The sequence below is a fragment of the Salmo salar genome, chromosome ssa09, assembly GCF_905237065.1.
Source record: "Salmo salar chromosome ssa09, Ssal_v3.1, whole genome shotgun sequence".
Taxonomy (NCBI): Eukaryota; Metazoa; Chordata; class Actinopteri; order Salmoniformes; family Salmonidae; genus Salmo; species Salmo salar.
This window is the reverse complement of record NC_059450.1, coordinates 71,026,694-71,051,376: the sequence shown is the minus strand read 5'-3', so window position 1 is coordinate 71,051,376 and position 24,683 is coordinate 71,026,694. Positions and strand designations below refer to the sequence as shown.

General features: G+C 44.4%; 1 long non-coding RNA gene across 1 annotated transcript in view; it reads left to right on the top strand.

Annotated features, from left to right (window-relative positions):
• LOC106611726 (uncharacterized) overlaps positions 1-24,683 on the top strand; it is a 49,644-nt gene that overhangs the window by 12,110 nt on the left and 12,851 nt on the right. Inside the window, exon 2 of the long non-coding RNA XR_001330148.2 lies at positions 9,157-9,275. This is a non-coding gene — a long non-coding RNA (uncharacterized lncRNA). The remainder of the gene's footprint in view (positions 1-9,156; positions 9,276-24,683) is intronic.

Genomic DNA, 24,683 nt, shown 5'->3' with positions numbered 1-24,683 from the left:
GATGTTACTACATGAGCTATATATTAAAACTGTATGGAGTGTTTTCCTGTTAGGAGGAAGGGTCCCTGTCATCCTTCCTTCACCTCTCCATCCATCCCTCATCCACCAGGCCTGTGTGGTGTGTCGTCTCTGGTCCGCTGCCCAGGCACAAAGGGAAGACCAGGCCTGGCACATTCATTGTGTTGCTCTTAAAGGAAACCAACAGCCAATGTACTGTAGGCTCAATAGGGCATTGGTGTTTTGTAAGGTCTGATAAAGTGCGGACTAAACCGTCTAGGATCTGGGCTGGTCCGCCCTGGGGTTGTGTCCTCCATTATGAAGGACGCGGTCGTGTGTGTTGTGAATGTAGGTCTGTGTAATGCTTGGTTAGTGCTGAACACTGGGGTGGGACTAGGGAGGGCCTCGGCGTTGGTACCATTGAGGACTGGTTAAAGATGTCACCCCAGTGTTTGGAGCTGCTGTTCACTGCCGTTAATTGTGAAGAGGGATGATTGGGCGGCTCCTTATGACTGGAGGAGAGCGGAGGGACGTTTTTCTTCTGGAGCTTGTTGAGCGACTGGATTGGTATCTTTTGTGTGGACATTTTTTTCAGATGGTGTCAAGAGAAGAGGGATGTCAAGATGATCAGAGTGGTTAGGGTGTGTGTAGACTGTCCTCTTCTTTTGAATTACTTCCACGTGCATAATTTAGCAGTATTAAGAATGCATAACTTTGCATCCGAATTTTCCCGAACATTGAGGGAAGAAAAAAAAGGAATAACACATTTGTTACCAGTCACGCCTTGTTTTTCACGCCTTTCAAGTGACACTTCAAAAGATGCTCCCTGGCCCATCTTAGCATTTCCCCAACACCTCTTGGGATGAGACGGAACAAATGGGAGGATGATCCGGAGATCAAGTTCATTAAGCTAAGCAAAACAAACACATGGGCAGTGAGAAAGAGACAAAGAGGGAGGGTCTTGTGAATGCCGTGGCCCTTGTCTAAAGCCGTTAGGGGCCCCGTGTGGGTGTCTGGGTCTCCAGAGTCTGCTTGGGTAATTATTAGCCCAGTGTGTGGGAGTTTGAAGGAGAGTGTGTAGAAGTCTGTCTGTCTGTCTGGCTAGTGCTGGCTCTCTGTCTGGCTAGTGCTGGCTGGCTGGCTGACTGTCAGCCTAGTGCTAGCTGGGATTTCTGTCTGGCTGGTGCTGGCTGACTGGCTAGCTGTCTGGCTAGTGCTGGCTGGCTGGTGCCGGTTGTCTGTCTGGCTAGTGCTGGCTGGCAGGATGGCTGTCTGGCTAGTGCTGGCTGGCTAGCTATCTGGCTAGTGCTGGATGGCTGGCTGGCTAATGCTGACTGGCTGGCTAGTACTGGCTTGCTGGCTGTCTATGTCTATCTGGCTAGTGCTGGCTGGCTGTCTGACTGGCTAGTGCTGGCTGCCTGAGTGGCTTGTGCTCTCTGTCTGGATGGCTAGTGCTGACTGGCTGGCTCTCTGTCTGTTTGCATTCTCACTGCATCATGCGAATGGATAAATTGACAGCCCAAAGTGAAGTGGGGAGGGCTCTCCTATAAACTCAAACCTATATCCCACTATGTATGAACTTACCCCCTCCCAATACTGCCCTCTCCTTCATACCCCCTCTCTCCCTGCTCAGGGTATCTGAAGAGGAGAGAAGCCATCTTTGACATGTCTACTGGTGCCCGTCAGGACAAAGGCCCATTTCCTGCTCTTCCATGTGGAAAATATCTGGGAGAGAAGGAGGAGGGAGGAGACAATTAGTGGGATCCGCTAATCACCAGGGCAAAACACATTTAATTGACATGTGAAATGTTGTTTAATCTAACAAGTCGATAGGCAGTATGACAATGGGCTGGCAATCAGGATTGGAAAGCCAGGGGACTTTGACAGCTGATTGCTGAGGGGGGAGGTTGTTGTAAGAGCTGGTGTGTGTGTGTGTGTGTGTGTGCGCTGGGGGAGACCCATGGGGATTAAACACCATTATGCCTTTAACCCATTTGGACAAATAACTAGGCTGCCTTTAAACACAGAGCAACACACTCAGCCTTAGTAAGAGAGTTGTTTGAGTGTTTTAGTATATCGTCTAAACCAGTGAAAACCAGTTATTTCTCATTGTATGACCACAATAAAGATGAAGAAAGGGAGTACTCCGGCAACAAAAAAAAACACAAATGAGGGTTGGAGTGTGAAAAAAAAGTAAGCCCCTTTTGCTTTGACAGAAATCAATAAGTATTTAAGGTTCTAAAAAAAAACAGCATCCCATATTGTAAAGCCTCAGTCTGAATTGAAAGCATGGAGTGGTGGTTTAGAGACCAGGCTTAGACAATCCAAAACCCATTACTACACTGTTATTTACCACTCATTTGTTGAAAAGCACATTGAACAGGTTCTATACATACTCAGTGCACTAAAATCTCAACTTCTGGAACCCTGGAATCCAGAGTGCAAATAAACAGGTACTTCATCAATAAAAATGTCTATAAAAAATGACTGAATAGTTTTCATATCAATGTGGCCAATAATATCACATAAAGATTAAACTAAGAAAGATATTAGGAAGACACCCCATAGAACATTGTAATGGGCGTGTAACTATGTGGACTAGTGATGGGCATTCCGGCTCGTTCGGCTCAGCCCCTCCAAAAAGAGCCGGCTCTTTTGGCTCCCAAACGGCTCTTAAAAAAAATATATGTTTTGTATTTCTTCAAGTCAAACAGTTTGTGATAGTTTGACTATGATTGGTGTTAAAACAATTCGAATTCAATTATTAACTGAAATCATACTCTACCTTAACCTCAATTTATTTAAAAATGCATTGTTTATGAAAAAGGATGCTATTAAACATTTGCATTTAAAGTCTAACTTTTTAATGTTTATAAACAAAATGCATATAAATCTAACCATTACAATCTGAACAGCATAAATAGAATATTGCACCATATCAAAGAAAAATAAATCACAATGTGCAAAACTGCAGTATCCCACTTAAAACATTAAACTGGTCCCTCTTCTTTATTGCCATGTTATAACCAGCAGCACACAGCAATGCTGACCATATTTAGCTTTTATGAGAGATTTGCATTCAGAAATGCAAGCTGCCTCACTCGAGGGGCTGATGTGGTTTCTTCTCTCAGTAATTATTTGTCCCGTTTGAGAAGACCCTCTCAGAGGGAACGGATGTGGCCACTATGCAGAGTCTCCCTGTCATGACTTTAGTAAGCCGTGGGTAGACAGAGGCCTTGTTCTTCCACCAGCTCAGAGGATCGGCAGATCTTTGGAGGAGGGGCTCCTCCAAATAGGATCGGACCTCCATTATGGCATCTGCTGAGGGATTCCTTCGTGCAGCATCCCCAGTTGCTCTCTCGTCAAACAGCATCCAAACAGCAGACGTTTGTGGCACTACTGCTGGTGCATCTGCTCCATCTGATCCCTCTTCTTCCTGTTGCCCTGGTGCTTGAGCCAGCTGACTGCTGGGGCTGTCCCTCCCTGCTGCTGAGGTTATTCTTTGAAGAGCCTCATCAATTGCTCTGGCATCACTGAAGGCTAACTTCTTAAACCTGGGGTCAAGTGCAGCGGTTTCTGATAGCACGTGATTATATTCCATTCTGTGGAACTTTCTGTCCATTGATGAATATAGGGTGTCCATCAACTCTGTCACATGTCCTGTGGTTACATTTGAATCTTTCTGGCGGCTGGCTGTGATTCGCTGCAGACCCTTACACAGGAGTATCATTTTTGAGGCTGTGACATAGCTGAAAAGAGAGAACAGTAACTTATTAGTTCAGGCTCATGTTTTGTCTACTGATACTACATTCTCATCTACTGCTCATATACACATATAATACTGGATTACATAATGATGTAGTAATAACTGCTTACTGTACCTCTCTCCACTGATCTCCACAGTGACCTGCTCATAGGGTTCCAGGACTCTGCACACCTCCTCCACCACCTCCCATTCCTCTTGGGTCAGAGCATCAACAGGTGCATTGACAATGGTCAGGGTAGAGATGATGGCATCTTTGACTCAAGAAACCGCTCAACATATAAAATGTTGAATTCCACCTTGTAGTGTAGTCTTGTTTAGGTCTCATCTCAGGCATGCCCATCTGGCGTTGTGTAGACTTTAGTTTTTCAGCACCTACTGTGCTCCTGTGGAAGTACTCCACAGCTGCTTTTACTTTGTCCACAGTGGGCTTCATCACCTTCAGAGCATCTCTTACAATCAGGTTGATTGTGTGGGCAAGACGGATGATGGGTCCATTTTAAGTATTTTCATGGCTTTGGTTATGTTAACTGCATTGTCGCTAACACAACAGACCACTTTTCCGTCTACTTGCCATTCTCTGGCCACTCTCAACAGTTCCTCTGCCAAGTTCTGAGGTGTGTCTGTCGCTGAACTCAAAGCAGTCCAGAAGACAGCTAGACATCGAAAAATCTTCAATGAAGTGCCACGTAACCGACATGTAAGAAGTGGTTACCCTTGATGTCCAGCAGTCAGTGGTAAGGCAAACTGCAGTAGCTTTTTGGACTCTTTCCCGCACTGAAGCCTGTGTGCTCTCATACAGTTGTGGAATAAGTGATTTTGAAAGGGTTTTCCTGCTTAGAATTGTGTACATTGGATTTAGACTATTGCTGTAATTTCTAAAACCTCTGTCCTCCACGATCGAAAATGGCTGGAAATTGGTGGCAATCATTTTAGCCAATGCAATATCAATTTGGCCTTGTTTTGCTACAGACATAGACTTTGGCATAAACTGGTCCATAGAAGACTGCGTTGCTGTGGGTACAGAGTAGGACTACTTGACTGAGTGGATACATCTCCACGTGTGGAGGTGCTGGCTCCACCAATATCACTAGCAGACCCGCTAGTTTCTCGAAACTCCGCTACAGCTAGCTTCACAGTTGGGTGCACAGTTCGCATATGCCGGTGTAGGTTGTGCATTGAACCGGCTTTATGAGATTTTGTTTTAGCAAATTCTACACTGTGCTCTAACATTGTCTACATTATTAAAATGCATCCAAATGCTACTGTGCTTCCGACTCATTTTCCAGCTGTTGTTTTCACAGCTGTCCTTCCTCTCTCTCCTTGGCTGCTAAGTGTGTGACTGAGTTGGCTCGGCCCTCCCTCACGCATCTTTGGTTCATTGGTTGACACTGCGTGTCTGATTGACAGGAACAACAGGTGAGACTGTTAGTCTGAGCAGACAGTCAATGTGTGTGCGCTTGAGCATTTAGGCCTATATTATTTTATTTCTTATTTCGTTCTTTGAATTAGTTAATTCTATTCATTTAAAGCATTTGATTATTCATATCTTAATTTTTTTATAAATAGAGTCGGCTCTTCTGGTATGCGAGCCGGCTCCCAACGGTCACCTACAAGAGCCGGCTCTTAGAGCCGACTCCTTCGCGAACGACCCATCACTAATGTGGACAAGATCGGTGTGCACTCTCCTAATCAGTCCTCAAACAATTCAAAGTGGTGAGTACAGGTCGTCGATACAATGTGTTATAACTTCGGGGGGAAAAAAATTGTTCAACGTTGTTCTCACGTGTGATCTTTTACATAACAACTGTGGGACATATTTAGCGATGGAAATATGAAAAAACATTCTTGCAAACAGTTGCAATATCTATTTCACACCAAATAATGGGGACAGCAATGGAGAGGAATGTCCGAAGTGAAACAAAAAATTATCAGGAAATGCACACTTATGGTTAAAGTCGTTTTTCACCGTCTTTTCACATGCAGCCATGATGATGTTTTATCATTTGGGGCGGCAGGTAGCCTAGTGGTTAGAGCGTTGGGCCAGTAACTGATAGGTTGCTGGATCGAATCCCTGAGCTGACAAGGTCAAAATCTGTTGTTCTGCCCCTGAACAAGGCAGTTAACCTGCTGTTCCCCGGTAGGCTGTCATTGTAAATAAGAATTTGTTCTTAACTGACTTGGTTAAACACATGTCCTTTACAAATGGCATTCATGTTGGTTTTACATCCCACGTGTAGATGATTAGATTTCACTTTCACCATAGCTTGTGCATGTCGTGATAGTCTTTGAAGCAGTCCCTCTCTGCCAGGAACCAAAAAGCGAACTGGCATTTCAGACAGAAGATCTGGCATTTCAACCCCCCCCCCCCCCCAATGTGTTTTATGCAATGCTTGCAGTTCTTCCTTTTGTCATGTGTGTTGGATAGTGGCGCTCACCTTGAGTGGGGGTCTTGTGATGGTTGTGGATTGCTTTGGGCCCCCAATTCAGCCATTTCCAACACCAGCTGCTCTCAGAAGGCCAACTGGGAGAGAGGGGTTTGACCTTTTGCTTTGACCATCTGCTTGTGGAGAATGAAAGCATTTACATCCCAGGTGTAGTTAAATAGTTCTGCTTATTTTTAAAGTGAAGGACACGTGTTTAACCAAGTTTGTGTTTGATAAGACATTTTACCATTTTCTTTTATTTATATCTTCCTTTTCTATAGTTTTTTGTAAACAATTAATTTGTATGTGGGGCCAATACATTGGATATGCCTAAGCTAAATGTTCAGGCACTTTGGAGAGGTTGAAAAAAAAAAACACTTGGATATCCCCTGTATGTCCCTTGACACCACCACAATGTTTGAGAGAGGTTGGTGTTGTAGAAATTGTGTTTCTATGCTGAACAAATAGCATTTAGGGAATGCAAATATGTAATGGCACTGGAATAATCTAACATGGTTGTTATATCCACAAAGTGGTAGAAAAAAAGTGTTATACCACTTCCTGGTCTTGTGGAGGACCTGGTAGTAGCCTATCAGAGCATCAGATAAGTCGACACCCCCCATGCTGGCATTGTCATCTTTCACATAAACAGGAATGGGGACATTCTTCCTTTTTCAACCTCCTTGAGACATGGTTGTTATTGAATGCCTTATGCTGTGTGGTGAGCACAAAAAACCTGTTCCCTCTCCGCTGTCTTTGTCATGTTGTTTACCTTGGTCTTGGGGAAACCAGTTCTGTTAGGACGAATGGTGCCACAAGCCCCTATTTTCTTTTTCAAGAGGTCTATGAAAAGTGGATGTAGAACCATCAGACGGGGATATTGGCATCGCAGTGGGGGGTGAAGACCTTGCTGGGGAGGAGTGGCTCCAAAACGTCATCGTCCAAATCCTCTGCATCCTCCACTCTGTGGTGAATACAATAAAGGGATATATTGTTGTAAGACACCCAGAATTACAGTTGACTAAATTTACTAAACGACATAACTGTAAAGAAAAACACCAAGCCTAAACTTTATCTGTGCAGTGACTCACAGAAGATGTGAAGCACACACACAATGCAAACAGTAACACTTGAGAGAAAAGGCAGAGGTGAGAGCCACAAATAAACAATGGCCATGAGAGTTTAGTGGTCTCTCCAATGATGAAACATAGGAACAGCAAACAGTGAACTAATATGAAACAGACAATAACTACTTTGGAATGATATAACATTGAAATGACTTGTTACATAGGCTTATGTAAACTAAATCCAAAGCACAAAAAGCAGACAACTTATAAAACTAAATACATATAGTAAATCAGCTATATAAAGTCCTGAAAATAATTGACTTACAGATCTAAAAGTGGATCCAATCCTTCTAGAAAGCAATCTTTGTTGGCTGAGTCAAAATCCTCATTGTCCAAATCGCTGTAACGTCCGTCGTTAGAGTGAGACCAAGGCGCAGCGTGGGTTCATCATATTTTAATGATTACGGTGAACCAGCAAAGCAATAAACAAGAAGCAACACAACGAACTGTTTCGCAGGCTACAAACAACAATGCAAAATCAACTTCCCACACCAGACAGGTGGAAAAAGGGCTACCTAAGTATGGCTCCCAATCAGCGACAACGATGTACAGCTGTCCCTGATTGAGAGCCATACCAGGCCAAAACACAGATATACAAAACATAGATAGGGAACATAGAATGAACATAGAAATAGAAAATATAGAACACACATCAAAACCCCAAAACACACAAAACAAACACCCCCTGCCACGCCCTGACCAAACTACTATAACAAATAACCCCTTTTACTGGTCAGGACGTGACAATCGCTCCCCTGATCCGACCAGTATTTTATTCTGTGTACTTTTTCATAGGTGCCTTCTTTTTAGCTTCCTGTTCGATATTCTTCATTTTTACCTTTTTCCCCCTCTTGAGTAGCCATCTTTTATGCTAAAGCGATGAAATTAAAGCGATGATTACATTTACAATGTAATGTAGCGTGCTCGGTGCGTCTCGTCTCTGAGCCAAGTAGCAATAGTTCGCATTACGCATAAAAGATTCTAGGCCTTGCTTTGTCCCACCCAGGTCAACTGCATATCCCTGGAAAGCGTATCTCATTGGCTACAAGACTGTCAAGGTGACATAGTAGCCAATCCCCTGAGTAATGGATGCCTATGGCGCATAAGCAGGCAACGTCATATTTCTGATGTGCAAAGATATAGTCACTCGGTGGACATTCAATGTTGCTATTAAGTCATACATCATCAGATAAAAGGCTAGATTTGTTCCTACCAACCTAAGGATTCATTGGATACCCCAAATGTAGCTGGAGCTCAAACACAGACCAAATCGAAGCTTACCTTGTAAGATGTTTGCTGTTTGGTGAAAACGTTGTGTAAAATAAACATTTTGACTCACGGAGCTGGTGATCATTAACGGTAGGACACAGGCAGACAAATAAGATATCCTCATGATCTGTGGAGTCCCGGCTTTCGGTGTGTATCAATGAATTATGTGTTTATTTCGTTTATGCTTCATAACACTAACCGGAATGTAGGTAGCAGACATCTTGAAATTAGGTCATTGGCTCGGCCCGCCCTTATACATTCGTATGCCCATATATGGTAGTAAGTCACAGCAAAGTTTTTAAAGCACAGATCAATAGCCAAGATATTCATCTTTCCGCAGACACCCTGCTTTTGCAGATAGGGGCTACCGTTCTCATACCAGACTGAATTGAATAAAAAAATCTAATAGGGTCCCCAAATATGGGGACTTTACATAATTGCTCCAGTCTCTGAGGGAGAGTTGGAAAATGCAATAAACACATTTCCAATTCACACATGCATATATTAACGTGTGAAATATGACAAATATAAGCGGCCCCAAAATTATTTGTATTTTTCTTTGTTCCTATTTCAGAATGTCTCTTTTCTCTACCCCCTGGTTTGAGTATGACCCCTCCCCTGGCTTGTGACCCTTCACCTGGATAACACTCCTGGCAGTTGTCTCTGGGACAGACTACTCATGTTGAACCATAGGTAAGTCCCCACTGTGTTTCATTACCACTCATACATCAACTTCGTCTTAGAAGTGTGTGTCCGTGTTTGTGTTTAAGTGTGTGTACAGATGTGTGAGTTATATTGGAGCAGAACATCTATCCAACATATAATCACACTGCCATTGTCAAATCCAACCTCCTAGAACTTATAACCTAGAATCTCAGATCAAAGTAGAATGTATCCCAATCTGAGTCTTACAGAGTGTAAGTCTGCCTTTCTAGGCTTTATATCGCTGTGATCTGGGCCAAGAGATGTTTGTGAGCAGAGGATGATTCACAGGCTGGCTGCTCCTCTTCTCCTCTCCAGAGTCACGCTCACTCACTCTCTCTCACACACTGGCATAGTAACCCCCTGTCTCTCTCTGTGTCTCCCTCCCTTTCTCTATCTCCGTCTGTCTCGCGTGCTGCCGAGGCGCTATCTACTACCAGAGTTCAGATGTGTTTCGATTTGTATCTGGGAAAGCCATCCCACCCCCCACCAATCACACAGACACACACCCACATCTCCCTGCCATTCATGCCGCACCCCGGCCAGAACGACAGCTTGGCTCCTGGCCAGTAATCACAGCTGGATTGGATGCTTTAAATGTGTGTGTGGCGATGGGGGGTGGGGGGGGCAGTGTCTGGTGCACCGGATTGGTCCACTTGTACGGGTTGGGCCAGGGAGGGCTGTGATTGAATAGAGGGTAGCGTGCAGGATTCACTGGGCTGTCTAGAATGGCTTTCCAGAGCGCTGCCCGACAGCTACGCATATTGGATGGGTTACAGCTTATGAGCCGGAGCGAGTCTGGCTGTGTGTGTGTCTGCAAGTGTGTGTGTCTGCGCAGCTCATCTGTGCGAGATAACTCTTATCCTCTATGAACAAATCTGCACTGTCTTGATTCCCTGAAGGTATCACGGAATGCATTTGCCTGGCCCAGACAAATCGTTAAATATTAATGTCATATCCGAGTTGGCATCTCCAATCGATTCACTGACTTCATCACATTAGATTTGTGTGACTGTTCAGTGGTATCACGGTTGCAGTACAAACAGTGATTAGGGATATTATTGATGAAAGCTGGATGCTAGAGTAGGCTAAAGAGGAACTTGTGATTATGGTTTGCCACTAAGATGATAGAAGGTATTCACAATGTATTATGATATTGGTTTACATGTGCTTCATTTTCACTAGAGGCAGGATAAAACACCAGTCTCCTGAAGAGGTTTGGTTTAATCTTCCACCAAACCATCCGTTATTATGAAAATAATAACACTGGAGCTTGATGCAGCTGCCCTTATCCCACAGAGCAGCAGGAGAGCTCACCGACGCAGGAGAGGGTGTGTGTGTGTCTCTATGTATATGCACACCTATTTATGTATTTAGTGGCGATTTACCCCCCTCCACCCCCCTCTCACTTCAGCCTTCCTCCTGGCTTCTTTTCCCTGCTGAGGTAGAGTGGGGGGATAGGGTGACCATATTTAAAATTCACAAATGTGGGACGGCAGGATGATTTTGCGGGACAGTGTAGCATACATGAATAAAAACATTTGGCTGCACCCTCCCATCCCCACCCCCTGCCTAGTGGGGTGCGCTGTTGCGTTTTGGCCACATTTGATTTTCTTTTTGACTATTCAGCTGAAGGTCCTAAAATCTCATCAGAAATGAGGTGGTGTATTTGGTGTAACAGTAACGTTATACTATACTATTATACTGTGTTTGGTTCTGTTATGTAGAATACTAATGAATCTTCCAAGACATTGATTCAACTTTGATCTAACTTTACAAAACAAGCACCATTGTGAGAAGTGGCGGAGCGAAGCTCTGTGCGCTCCGGAACACTGCTGTCCGCTGCACCGAAGCGCCCCTACTCCTCCTCAAAATTTGATGATGCAGAAACGAGAAACCACGTGTGGCTTTTTATGAAAATATTTGGCCAAGAAAACATTTCTGGTTGATCTCAGGGAATGTAAAACAGTTAGGAGGGGAAACTGTTAAAACGGGATTGAGTGAAGTAGCAACAAATACTGTATGTTGAATGAGCAACTAATAAACATGGAGAGCCTCACGGAATGACCTCACAGAATGACCTTCAGTCTAATACTGCCATTTACTTACTGTTGTAGATCTTCATTAGAACAACACATTTCACTGCATCTATCTGCTGACAATAAAAACATGTATCTTTTTTAAAACATGCTCTCTGCCCTAACGATGTAGCCCGCGCTACAGAGGGCTGTATCAGTCAGCTAATACAGGACTAGTAAAGGCCCAGTGCACTACTTTTGTGAAGAAAAACAAACGGCACCATTTTTTATATTTCGTTTTTCTTTCGATTTTCTTTCCCAATTTTGGAGATCGCTGCAGCACCCTCAGCACCCCTTCTTCCCGCGGCTATGGTCAGAGGGGTGCTGAAGATGAAATAGGTGGCTTGCTGATCTCCATGACAGAGCCGTTGGTTAATCACACTTACAGCACTGTAATTACAGCTGTCACCGTCATCCGCTGTAATTGATGCAAGTGCAGGGCCGCGCACCGCCAGAGAGGGCTGACCCTACACGCCACAAGCACCACGCCACGGCACACACACACTACCCCAAACACGACACACACTATGACACACACACAGACACAGAGGCAAGCAAATAGGCACGCGGGCACACCACACACACACACACAGCAGCAGTCTCACACACGGCAGCACCAGAGCGGCCCAAGGCGGCTGTCTTCTGGCAGCTAAATCTTTAGCGCTTAGCTTAGCTTAGGACGACCATCTGGCTCAGCAACTCTGTCTCCCTCCCTCCTTACTCTCTCCCTCCCGCTCTCTATCTCTCTTTAACGCCTGTCAGCAGTCAGCAGAGCTGCGGTCTTAGCCATGATGCTAACGTGTCTCCCCGCTTTTCTGCTGCTGCTGGTTGATTGGTGGGTGTTGCTGGTGTGGTGTGTGTGTGTGTGTGTTTCACAGATGGCATGTGGAGGGAGTGTGTGTGTGGTGAGTGTGGTGATGAAGAGCGCTGTCAGAAGCCCCAGACAGCTCGGGCGTCTCTCAGGCAAGTTGGTCCGTCAGCGGGCATCTGGACTGGCTCAGCCACCCATCGCTGCATCTCCACTGGAGCGCCACTACAGGGTACACTGTAGCAGCTCTCTCTCTATTAAAACAATGACTACTTCCTTAACCCTTAGCTGTGTCTGTTTCAAGTTGATTGTCGACGCTGATAGAGGATTAGTGGCAACACTACATGTGTTTACAAATGACAGGGACATTGACAATGTTGAGCCATGGAGAAAGCACAGCAATTATATGTGTTTAGCACTTTGATCTGAGTTGATGTTTGGGCTTGTAGAGAAAGTTTGAAGATGATTCACTGGGTTTGGAGACCGTTTGGACCGTTTGGCTCTCTTTGTTGGTGGTTAGCTATGATTGAGGGGTCAGCTATGATTGGCTAGAGAACACTCTAGATGCAGTGTGGTATTAAATGCTGCATGGTTGTCATTAGGGTCGGGCGATATTACAATAGTATTGCCATTGAGGATGATGGTCGATGGTGACAACATCGTGATGTGAGAGATGACACCTAACCTATTTCAACTTGACTGGCACAGCGCAGTAAAGAGGAGTCAGGCAGCGCTATTTCAATAAACATGTTATATTTACGGAACGCAAGAGAGCGATGTAGACAGAGCTAAGAGTTCCAGCAAAGCGGCATAAAATGTCTGAAAATATGTTTTCATTTTTTTCTCTCTCGTATGTCGGATGATCTGGACCGATAGCTGAAGTCTATTTGATAGAGGACAGTTCCGCGGCTCTGTTTCATGATCAAACGATGAATGAATATAACAGAGTTCCATCTCAGAAAGTTTGACGTTTTGAATAAGCTAAAAACATGGTAGGCCAAAGATAATAATGAGAGAATTAGAAACAAACAATGGCAAGGTAGAAATTCAAATGAGAAATGAGAACAAACCTTATGGTTGAGCAAAGCATTAAGACAGAAATGAAGCATGCTTGCGAGGCCACGGTTATGGAGGTCAACATAAAGAACTTAGATTTCATTTCGACTCATTTTTCTTTTTTTATTCCTACCCCCATGTCTGTCTCATCTCTCCATTTGACATTTGGCTATGTTTTTGTTCTTGTGCATGTGCTTTCCCACCCCCATTAATATGAGATTGTAGGCAATTATATTGGAATTCATCATGTCTGCTGAAAACCCTCAGAAAGAGTGCTGACGGTCTTTTGTTTCTGTAAGTGAGTGACAGGGAAGGAGGACATGACTTTTGACATTTGCGCTGATGAGAACAGTATAGTTGTGTGAGACTCGTCCTTCATTGTGCCTTTCCTATACCCACACGCATGGTCTGAGACACTCCTTACACGGACACACACAGACTTGGTGTATCCCTGGTACCCCTCCAGTGAGTGCCAGTAATTTGGTCGGTGGGCACATGGGGAAGCAGGAGACCCAGCTGTTTGTGTTTTGTAACAGGCCTGGCACAGCTTTAGGGAGGCAGGGAGTCTAAACTCCACAGAGTCGACAAACACATCTGTTCCAGAGCATCACATGGACCTTGTTGTGGAGGTGTTGGTATAGTCTACTTATATTAGTGGGAGGCTGACACACCAAACCGTTTTGGTTCCTACTGTGCTTCGGGCCTCAATAAACTATTTAGAAAAGGAGGCTGTTGCCATGGTTATCAGCCTTTTTCTCATCAGTGTATTTAGGCCATTCAGCTTTATTTATTCCCATTAAACCCATGCCTTCTGTAGGAACCAACTGTTACAGAGAGCCGACCAATTGTTCTCCAAACAGAATGACCAGTATTTTTTCCCTTTGTTTGTAACCCGTTTGACATAAAGCTTTACAACAAAGGATCTGGGACTCGCTGGTGTTTGCAAAGGAAAAGGCTTTGATGAAAGTCGACCAGATCTCTATTGTAATAACCTAATAACAACCGATTTGTGTTGTTTTGCAGTTGAAAACACGTTAGTCACCCTTTCTTGATCTTCCTTGAAAATGTGATTTCTAAAAACCTTAATAACACCGCTGGGCTAAAATAAGAAAAATGTTAGATACGATAAGAAGCTTTTATGTCAAAATTAGCTTTTGCTCCCAACCTGTGCTTTCTCTCTCACCCCCTTTCCTTCCCTCTCCTACTATGATGCTTTTAGTAAGACCAAACTCCTTCATATCGCTCCTAAAGTGCACTGCAGCTGCAACCGAGGCAAATGACCTACCAGACATAAGGGTCAAGCTCTAGCAGAGGACACACACTTTGACAATGTTGTTGTTGCTGGTGGAATGGGCCATAGTGGGCTGTAGACTGGCTGGTGTTTGTCCTGTAAACTGTTTATTTAGGCCCTTTGCACCTCGCTTAACAGGAAGCCGTCTCCCTCAATTGGATTACAGCTAATCAAATATCTAGACGTGTAGAGTCAACACACACAGGTGTGGTACGGCCCTCTCTCCCCCCAGCACCAAGGCCCACTCCTCCTTCCCCTAGCTCAAACTAGAAGGCTCTTTACTATAGATCTAGGATCAGATTACACTACCTCCGATCATATCAGTAACTATTAGAGCAGGGTTCACCAACTGGCGGCTTGCGTGCCGAATTTGGCCCGCGGGTGGTTTTATTTGAGTTTTCTGAGCAAAAATTATTATGATTTTATTTTATTATTATTTCCATTGTTGGACATAAAAGACTGTAAAAACACCAAGAAATCAGCTCCAAGTGATTTTAAGAAGTCTGTTCCAAAGTATTCCCACGCATAATAGAGAGTGGTGATCGTATACAAATGTAAGCAAGGTTTGAAATGATTATGTTTTAATCCAACATTATATCTGTTTGGGTTTCTTGTGGTCAATTTGCAGTCTACAAATGATTAGTAATTGTGTTCCAGCCCCCCGACCATCCGCTGAAGAAATAAATCGTCCCGTGACTGAATGTAGTTGATGATCCCTGCATTAGAGGATGGTACAACATCTGACATGGGATCAGTGGTTAGGGTGACCTTTTTTCTACTCTCCTCCTCCTTGTCTAGGGGCTGGGGTCAGGGCCTTTCCCAGTCTGATGTCAGCCACCGGGACACAAGGCAACGTGTGACTGTTTGAAGAGCGTAAAGATCATCATTGGGCAATTAATGGGCACCAAAAGGGCACCATTAGTGAAGTGCAAACTGGTGATTGGGCAGTTGGAAAGTTGGACCGCTAAAATAACAAACTTGGAATTGAAATGCAAGGCGTTAGCATACCTGGATTTATATGATAATGCATGTCATTACCCCTGAGGAATGGACTGAGATAGATAGTGTATGTGGCCTCGCAGGAATGTTTATTTTCATAGCAGTATTTACCCGGCAGATGCCTAGTGATGGCAGCTGCAGCAGTTGCTGTGTTCTCATGTAAATTGTAGTGCCAGCTGTTGTGTTCCACTGACTTCCATCTCACTGAGCCTCTGCAAAGTTTTAGAGGTCAAATGAATCCTTAATAGGATCGGGAGTAAGAGAGTTGATTGTTGTTATGATATCCAGTACATTGTCTCGAGGAAACCTATATTCCTTGTGTGTGTGTGTGTGTGTGTGTGTGTGTGTGTGTGTGTGTGTGTGTGTGTGTGTGTGTGTGTGTGTGTGTGTGTGTGTGTGTGTGTGTGTGTGTGTGTGTGTGTGTGTGTGTGTGTGTGTGTATCTACTACTCAACAGACATTTCCTAGCCTGGAGGACAGATATAGACAGTACTGTATTGATTTGTTTGGGACTGCATCCCAAGGCTGAATTGAGTAGTTTTGAGATAGTCTCTAAAAAAAGAGAAATAGAGAGACAGGAAATAGACTAATAGTGAGATAAATCATCTTTCCCTAGCAACAGGCAGCTGCTACTCCTTGATCGTGTGCCTCCCAGGAAGTGACTGATATTGTTGTTGTTGTTCTTGTTTTAGACATATTCTTGATTCAAGAACACATCTAAGTCTAATGGCACAGGGCCCCCGTCTCTCTGGCTGACAGCAGGTTACCATGATCTTCAAGAGGCAGCAATGGGAATACGTTCCTAGAACAACAAAGAGAGAAGGAGTTTATCGAGCCCCCGAAGCCCCCTCCGTCAGAATGAAGCTCACCTAGAACCCATCCCTCATCATGGGATCTGAGACAACACACACTTACTTTCGCTGCTCTTCACTACTCCGAGGACAGTAGTTGTTTTCTTTGCCGTGAGTGTGTGTGTGTGAGTTTGTGTGCATGCAAATGTGTATGTCTATGTGTACATGCACACTTGAGCGTGTGTGTCTAGTTTGTGTCTGTGTGTTTACTATCTCTCTCCAGAATCAAAGGCAGACTGCAGTGCCTCTTCCTACTATTGGCCTATATCTGTTGGCTGGGGTTGGGGACCTATCAAGGAGAACATGCTAATTAAACTCCTGCTATCTCCACTGACTGACTCTCTTTCTTTAAGTTGTACACCATCAGCACTAAAGCATGAACACTGTAGGAAATATTTATTTCCGCATGAATAGCACAGGATCTGTAAAAATGCATTGAAGCACAGTCATTGGGGAGCTAAGAACACAATAATCCACAGAGCGACAGGAGAGACAGACAATCAGTTAGGATGGCAGGATGCACACAGATGGGTAGACAGACGGATAGACAGACAGACAAACGAATAATAGAGAGCCTGGCAGGTAGAGAGGCAGAAAGAAAAAGGCAGGCAGGAACATACCGCCTCCCCTCCACCCCCCCAACCCCCCATTCCAACACTCTCCCACCCCCACCCCCGCCCACTCCTTCACCCACCCACCCGTCCACACAGACGGCGGGCTGGTTGGTGGCAGTGCAGCCTGACAGTGTTTGGCAGGTACTGTGTCAGGGTTCAGTCCTGGCTGGGCAGGATCATTCTCCTGCACTAATTGAGTGATCCCAGTGAACCTCGGGTCCCTGCAGAGGTCCCTGCATGCATGGGGACATGTCATCAGGAGGAGGTTCACTTGCTCACTGCCCTGGGTGCAAAGTGACACCAGGCCTCTGGGCCATGTCCATGAACGGGATGAGAGGGAAATGCTTGAAGCAGGCCGTCAGGTATTGTACTAGGATGAACAATAACGTGTGACAAGCGAGGGCCTTATTTACAGGGTCTTTATTTCTGATAGAAGTAAATCATTATTTATGTTACGGAATGTTGTTTTCCGTCTTTTAAACGCTGCCTCTAAAATATGACAGGTGTTTCATCAAAGACAATGGTTGCACAGTCAATTCAGTAAGATTGAGCAATAGATACAAAAATGTCACAGAATTTATGCAAATACTTCCTCTTTCAATTGTCTTTTTGATTAGACTCATAATTTATACAAATTAATATATGCCAGACAGTCATAAGTGTTTTTGTGTTAACAAAATGGGAATCTTAATTTTTGTGTCGCTAAAAATAAATCATGGCACGTTGCTAGGCAACATAATGACATGACGCAGCGGGGAGTCAAAAACGAACCTTTGGCTGGAATTAGTCAAGAGGTGACAACTGAGTCACGTTCGTATTGGACAGTATGTGCTTTAACCTCTTTTCCTAGCCGTGTCCTAGTGGTTCATGGAAAGCAGCCCGTGGATATTGTGCAATTTGTCGATTCTTCAGAACAATAACCAAGACTTGAAAGGACAGCACATGCAATCAACATCAGCCATGTTCAGTGATTGGCTTGGCAATCCAGTGCAGTGTGTGTTTTTTTTATGAGTCACAAATTCCCAGGCCTATTTACAGTACGCTACGTGGACTTAGTCTGTCCACTTACACTTGAACAGAACCATTCAACAGAGGACACAGAGACATTTAAAGCTTTTAAAAATCCTAAATGAATGTATTGATTAACTTCCGTCCGCAGTGAAAGATTATGTTGGTTTTGAGATCGCCTCACTTGTCTGTTGGTCATAATGGATCTGCTACATTTCTTAAAGGTAATGTCATGAGGTTTGAAGAGTAGTCCAGCCTTTTCTTAGTGCTTTCTCTGGGTTCCAAAAGCATTTTGTGCCCTATGTTGGTTTGTTTTTATATATATGTCTTAGCTCTCCTTGGTGAACACAGTTTAGATTCTCCCTAGCTTGCTGTGATTGGCAGATTTTTTTTTGCTCTTATCAGGGGCTGGGGTGGATGTGTGGGGGGAAGCTGCGGTCGGCGGACGAGCTCCAAAGTAGTTTTGAAGTGTCTGTGAAAAGACTCCCCTTAATCCGTTTTATTTGCTCTGCTACCTCCGAAACCATTTGTCCACAGAGATCCCCCCCCCTCCCCTCCTCTCCTCCCCTCCGCACCCTCCCTCCAGCTCCTCTACCCACCAGCCCAGCCCAGAGCCCAGGGATTTAGTCTGGAGGTGCAAGAGCCCGCAGACAGTTAAAAAGAGCCATCTGGCCGAGGGGTGGGGGCGTGGTGGGGAGCCGTGCTGGGCAATCAAAATGACGGACAGCAGTGAAAAGTGTTTTGCGGGCTCCCACATACATGTGAAGTAGCCCGACTTGTGAGCTTTCACAGCTCCCCCTGGTCTTCAGGTAAACACTAGGACCGCCATGGTATGCGTCTCGCCGCTTCAATCTGTGTGTGAGTGTGTGTGTATTGTGTTAGAACAACTGCCGACTTTATTTGGTTGTGTGTGTGCGTGTGTTTGCGAGGAGAAGTAACACAGCATTCATATTTCAGAGAACACCTTTGGAAAAACCCTGGCGTTGGACACAGACCGACTTCTAAGCCCCGATGCAAAATGTGGTGTACAATCATCACTCACCCCTCTCTGAGCCAATATTATAATCCCATTCTCTTATGCTTCCATCTCTCCCCTTCAACCCCCCCCCCCCATCGGCGGCCCCTTTCTCCTCCTTGCTCCAACCCCTGCTAATGTGGGAAGCTAGGCTTCATTTTTCACTATGCCTTTGGGGATCTGTTGTCAGAGAGCAGCCCTTAGGAAGTCTTTATTTCTACTAGGCAGGGCCTCTCACGTTCCTCCACCCGCTCCCTCCGTTCTCATGGCTGTCCCCCCCACCTGCTGAGAGCCTGATCCCAGCCAGGGCAGCGCTTCAGCGGGGGACAATTACCAACGCTCCCAAGCTTTGATCATCTGACCACATGGAAGCACAACAGCTGACCACATGTTTCAACAGACAAGAAGAAGGAGATGGAGGAGCAGGGAGAAAATAGAGGAGGTAGAAGAAGATGGTGTTGTCTTTGAATTCAGTCAAGCCCCATGAGTCCCATTCCAGTCTGGGATCTGCCGGAGAGAGAGAGAGTTAGCTAGCTAGTATAATTGTTTAATTTGTGTTCTTTTATGATCATAATTATGGATTTGGATCCCGGCAACCTTTACTTATTACCGACAATGTCTGGCCTCTGCACCGTCTTATAAAGTTCACTTTCAACTTGCTTTCTTTCTCTTTTGTGAGTGTGGCAGAGAAAGAGAGAGAAGTAATTTGAGGTGGTGCTTGTAAACGTGAGTGCTAATTCTCCTGCCATTGTCAGCCAAATTGTCACTAGGCCAGCTGGGCTGCTACTGCTCAGGCTGTCTCCTCTCCTCCCAGCCCCAGCCCCAGCCTCTGCCTGGTAAGATGGATTCAAAGCCTCTCTCCTCCACAAAATAACCATGGCCCCATGTGGACCCACAGAAGTCACCCCAGTGAACTCCAGTGAACCAGCTCACTGTGTGGAACAGGAAGACTAGGCCTTTTCAAAGAGAGGAGAAAATACTCTTCTAAATTATACAGTGATGTTGTGCCCTGACTGTAGACAGAGAGGTTAGAGTGAAAGGAGGATGGATAAGTTAGATGTTGATTTTAGAACATAGCCAGGAATATACCGTGCATAATAGTGCAGTTGTAATAACAATGGTGTATCAGTGCACACAGAAAGTTGGGTTAGTGGGGAAAGTAAATGTTGACACTGGGAAGATCTGTATGAATTCGGAGGGGTGCCGTTTTGGAGCAGATCGCAATGCATTTAATATCTTCTGTGAACCACACCACACTGCTAACTTTCATAACCATGTAGGTAACATTTCCAGACACTGCCAAGGTGATCATGTGGCTTCGCAGTGCCAGCAGTAATCGTTATTTTGAGTAGAACATCTCTCATAGCAGTTGAAAGTGTTGTGAAGTTGTGAGGAGACAGTGTTTCATTTGGGATCACCTGGTTCTGTCTGCTGGTGGCTGGGCCTCCAGTGGTGCACACTGGGACATGAGGTCTGAATTAGTGGGCTGGGTGGAGGCTGGAGGGGTGGTGGGGGTGGGAGGTGTTTGTTTTCGCCTGTTTGCCGGGGATGGCCTCTTGGAGTGTCCCAATTGTGAAGGAGATCTCTTTACCACATTAAGGGCGCTTGAAAAGAGCCTCTTCACCGCCACTTGGGCCCAGGCTGGAATAACGGGCACTGTTTTGACTGGCTGACACCTTTTATTGTGACCCACCGCTCTGCTCTGACGACCAACAGCCTGGTCCTGCCTCTACTCAGCCCAGTATGACCTTCAGAGAATATATACATGCATATGTACCAACACACATAGGTCTACTCATACACCTGCATGCATGCACGAACACACGCATGTAAATGAACTAAAGTGTAATTATATCTACTGTATTTCCATGTTTATATACCAGTGAACATTGGAAATACAATTCATCTGTTTGTGTCTGTGTAATGATAAAATCATAAAATATCTCTACTTTTTGCCTTTGTAATAATTTAGAAATTACTTTTCTCTGCGCAGCAATACTTCCTAATTACTTTTCATTTTTGTTCTTGATAAATAATGTTATATATCACAATAAAAAGTAAATTTTTACTATTACAATTAGGGTTGCAAAGGGTCGGAAACCTTCCAGTAAATCTCCAGAATTTTTTTCTAATCTTTACAGGAAAATGCCACGGGAACTATCTGATGTGTGGAGACATTTCACTGCAGCTAATGTAGAAGGAAAAGCTGTGTACATTTGCAAATACTGTGCCAAATCATATGTGATGAATGCAACAAAGATGCAGAATCATCTGGCCAAATGCATAAAGTTCCCTCAGCGCTCACAACAATCAACCTCTGACAAAAGTCCCTCTACTTCTATTCGAGGTGAAAATGACGAATCAGACACCTTATCGATAGCACCAGCTCATGGTCCTCCTGGAATCAGAAGTTTTTTTGACTCAATGGAGGAACGTAGTCAGAGAAATGCTGATGAATGTCTTGAACGAGCTGTGTATGCAACTGGTTCACCTCTGATGCACACAGGCAATGTGTATTGGAAGAGATTTCTGAATGTTCTTCGCCCAGCATACACCCCTCCAACCAGACATGCTTTATCTACTCATTTCCTGGATACAGAGTTCAACAGAGTTCAAGTGAAGGTCAAGCAAATCATAGAGAAAGCAGACTGTATTGCAATCATCTCTGATGGGTGGTCGAATGTTTGTGGGCAAGTAATAATTAACTACATAATCTCCACCCCTCAACCAGTATTCTACAAGAGCACAGACACAAGGGACAACAGACACACCGGTCTCTACATTGCAGATGAGCTTAAAGCAGTCATCAATGACCTTGGACCACAGAAGGTATTTGCACTGGTGACAGACAATGCTGCGAACATGAAGGCTGCTTGGTCTAAAGTGGAGGAGTCCTACCCTAACATCACACCCATTGGCTGTGCTGCTCATGCATTGAATCTGCTCCTCAAGGACATCATGGCACTGAAAACAACAGATACACTCTACAAGAGAGCCAAGGAAATGGTTAGGTATGTGAAGGGTCATCAAGTTATAGCAGCAATCTACCTCACCAAGCAAAGTGAGAAGAATAAGAGCACCACATTGAAGCTGCCCAGCAACACCCTTTTGCGTGGTGTTGTCATCATGTTTGACAGTCTCCTGGAGAGGAAGGACTCTCTCCAAGAAATGGCCATATCACAGTCTGCCGAAATAGACAGCCCCATCAAGAGGATCCTCCTGGATGATATATTTTGGGAGAGAGTGGTAAGCAGCCTGAAACTCCTGAAACCTATAGCAGTAGCCATTGCACGAATTGAGGGGGACAATGCCATCCTGTCTGATGTTCAGACTCTGCTTGCGGATATAAGAGAAGAAATCCGTACTTCCCTGCCCACTTCACTGTTGCTCCAAGCAGAGGAAACTGCAGTTCTGAAATACATCAAAAAGCGTGAAGACTTCTGCCTGAAGCCCATACACGCCGCAGCGTTCATGTTGGACCCCAAGTATGCTGGCAAGAGCATTCTGTCTGGTGCAGAGATCAACAAGGCCTATGGTGTCATCACTACCATGTCTCACCACCTTGGCCTGGATGAGGGCAAGGTTCTTGGCAGTCTGGCAAAGTACACTTCCAAGCAAGGGCTTTGGGATGGAGATGCAATATGGCAGTCGTGCCAACATATCTCATCAGCCACCTGGTGGAAGGGACTTTGTGGATCTGAGGCTCTTTCCCCTGTTGCCTCCATCATCCTCCAAATCCCACCAACATCAGCCACCTCAGAGCGCAACTGGTCCTTGTTTGGGAACACACACACCAAAGCACGCAACAGACTGACCAATACAAGGGTTGAAAAATTGGTGGCCATCGGGGCAAATCTGAGGCTTTTTGAGCCCGACAACGAGCCATCCTCAACAAGGTTGGAAAGTGACAGTGAAGATGAGGTCTCAGAGTCTGATGTTCAAGAGGTGGACATTGAGGAGGTCCATGAAGAAGACATGGAAGCCTGAGAGGAACATCACCAAAGCTTTACAGATGTATGTTGAAAATGTTTTTGGGAGATGCGCTGGATCATTGGAGATCATTCAATATTTCCTTTCTTTTGTTGTTCAGTGAAATCATCCGATGTGAAGTGTCAACTCATTTAATTAAAGTTCAATTCGTAACTAAATTGTTTTTTTTATTTCTATTGGAAGGATTTACTAATTTGCAATTATGTCTACTTATGATAAGGTAAAAGGTTTATGTTTCTGTCTCCATGTGATATGGTAAATATAACAATGCAAAAAACATCTACATTTAAATGGTATTAATATTAATTTGCATATATTTCCCTTAATTCCCATATATTCGGGTTAACTCCCATATATTCCCTTAAATTCCCACGGAAAGTTTCCATCTCTGAATATTCCCCAAAATGTGCAACCCTAATTACAATTTAGATTTCCATTACCATTATCTTCATTATTGAATATCTAGTGTTGTTGAATTTTAAGTATCTTATTTGAAAGGATTGTGTTTTACATTATTACCCTCATCTTAAAGGAAGTGATGCCTCATAAATCAATGTTGAACCATAATTCAACTTAATTTGTTTTTCATTTGTTTAATAAAGTAAGATGGAAAACTTCTCCCATACAAAAACAATTACACATACGATTTTGTCTGTTATGCACATGTTTCATTGTTCCTCTAAGACATCATGTTATTTTCCCAAAGAGGAAGTAATTTTATTATGTAACATTTCTGGTACTGGTCATTTGTGTATCCTACCTAGTTCATAATCATTTTATCCGGCTGTTAAAAATAATTAACAAGTCATGCTCTTTTGTCGTCCACCATTTTAAGTCCTCGGTCCAGCAATGAAAGGCTTTTCCATAAGCACGGTCACATAATAGTGTCAGGATCCATTTTAAAGTGCTGTAATTCAGGGGTTTACAAGGCCCCATAAAAACCCCAACATGCCCCGATAATGAGAAGCATGAATGGAAACTTAGAGTTCCTTGTGGCCCCTGAGAGAGAGAGTGAGAGAGCGAGAGAAAGAGAGAGAGAGAGAGAGAGAGAGAGAAAGGGGAGAGAGAGACAGAAACACAGGCACAAAGCGGTGTTGCTAACAAAGGCAGTTAGTCTGGGCTCTCATAGCAGCTAACCACCTATAACTACAGTAACAAGGTGAGAGAGGGAGGGATGGAGGGAGGGAGGGAGGGAGAGAGAGATAGAGAAAGAGAGGAAAAGGCCAGAGATCGAGAGAGGGGAGGGGTGGGAGGAGAGGAAAGGGGCGGGGGAGATTGTATTAGACATTGTACAGCTGAAAGGACTGCTGTGATTGGTACCACTGTCTTATCCAGGTTTACAACAGTGTTATCCAGGTTTAAAGGGTGTTATCCAGGTTTAAGATGGTGTTATCCAGGTTTAAAACAGTGTTATCCAGCTTTACAATGGTGTTATCTAGGTTTAAAACAGTGTTATCCAGGTTTACAACAGTGTTATCTAGGTTTAAAACGGTGTTATACAGGTTTACAACAGTTTTATCAGGGTTTACAGCTGTGTTATCCAGGTTTACAGCGGTGTTATCCAGATTTAAAACGGTGTTATCCAGGTTTACAATGGTTTTATTCAGGTTTAAAAGGGTGCTATCCAGGTCTACAATGGTGTTATCCAGGTTTACAATGCTGTTATCTAGGTTTACAACAGTGTTATCCA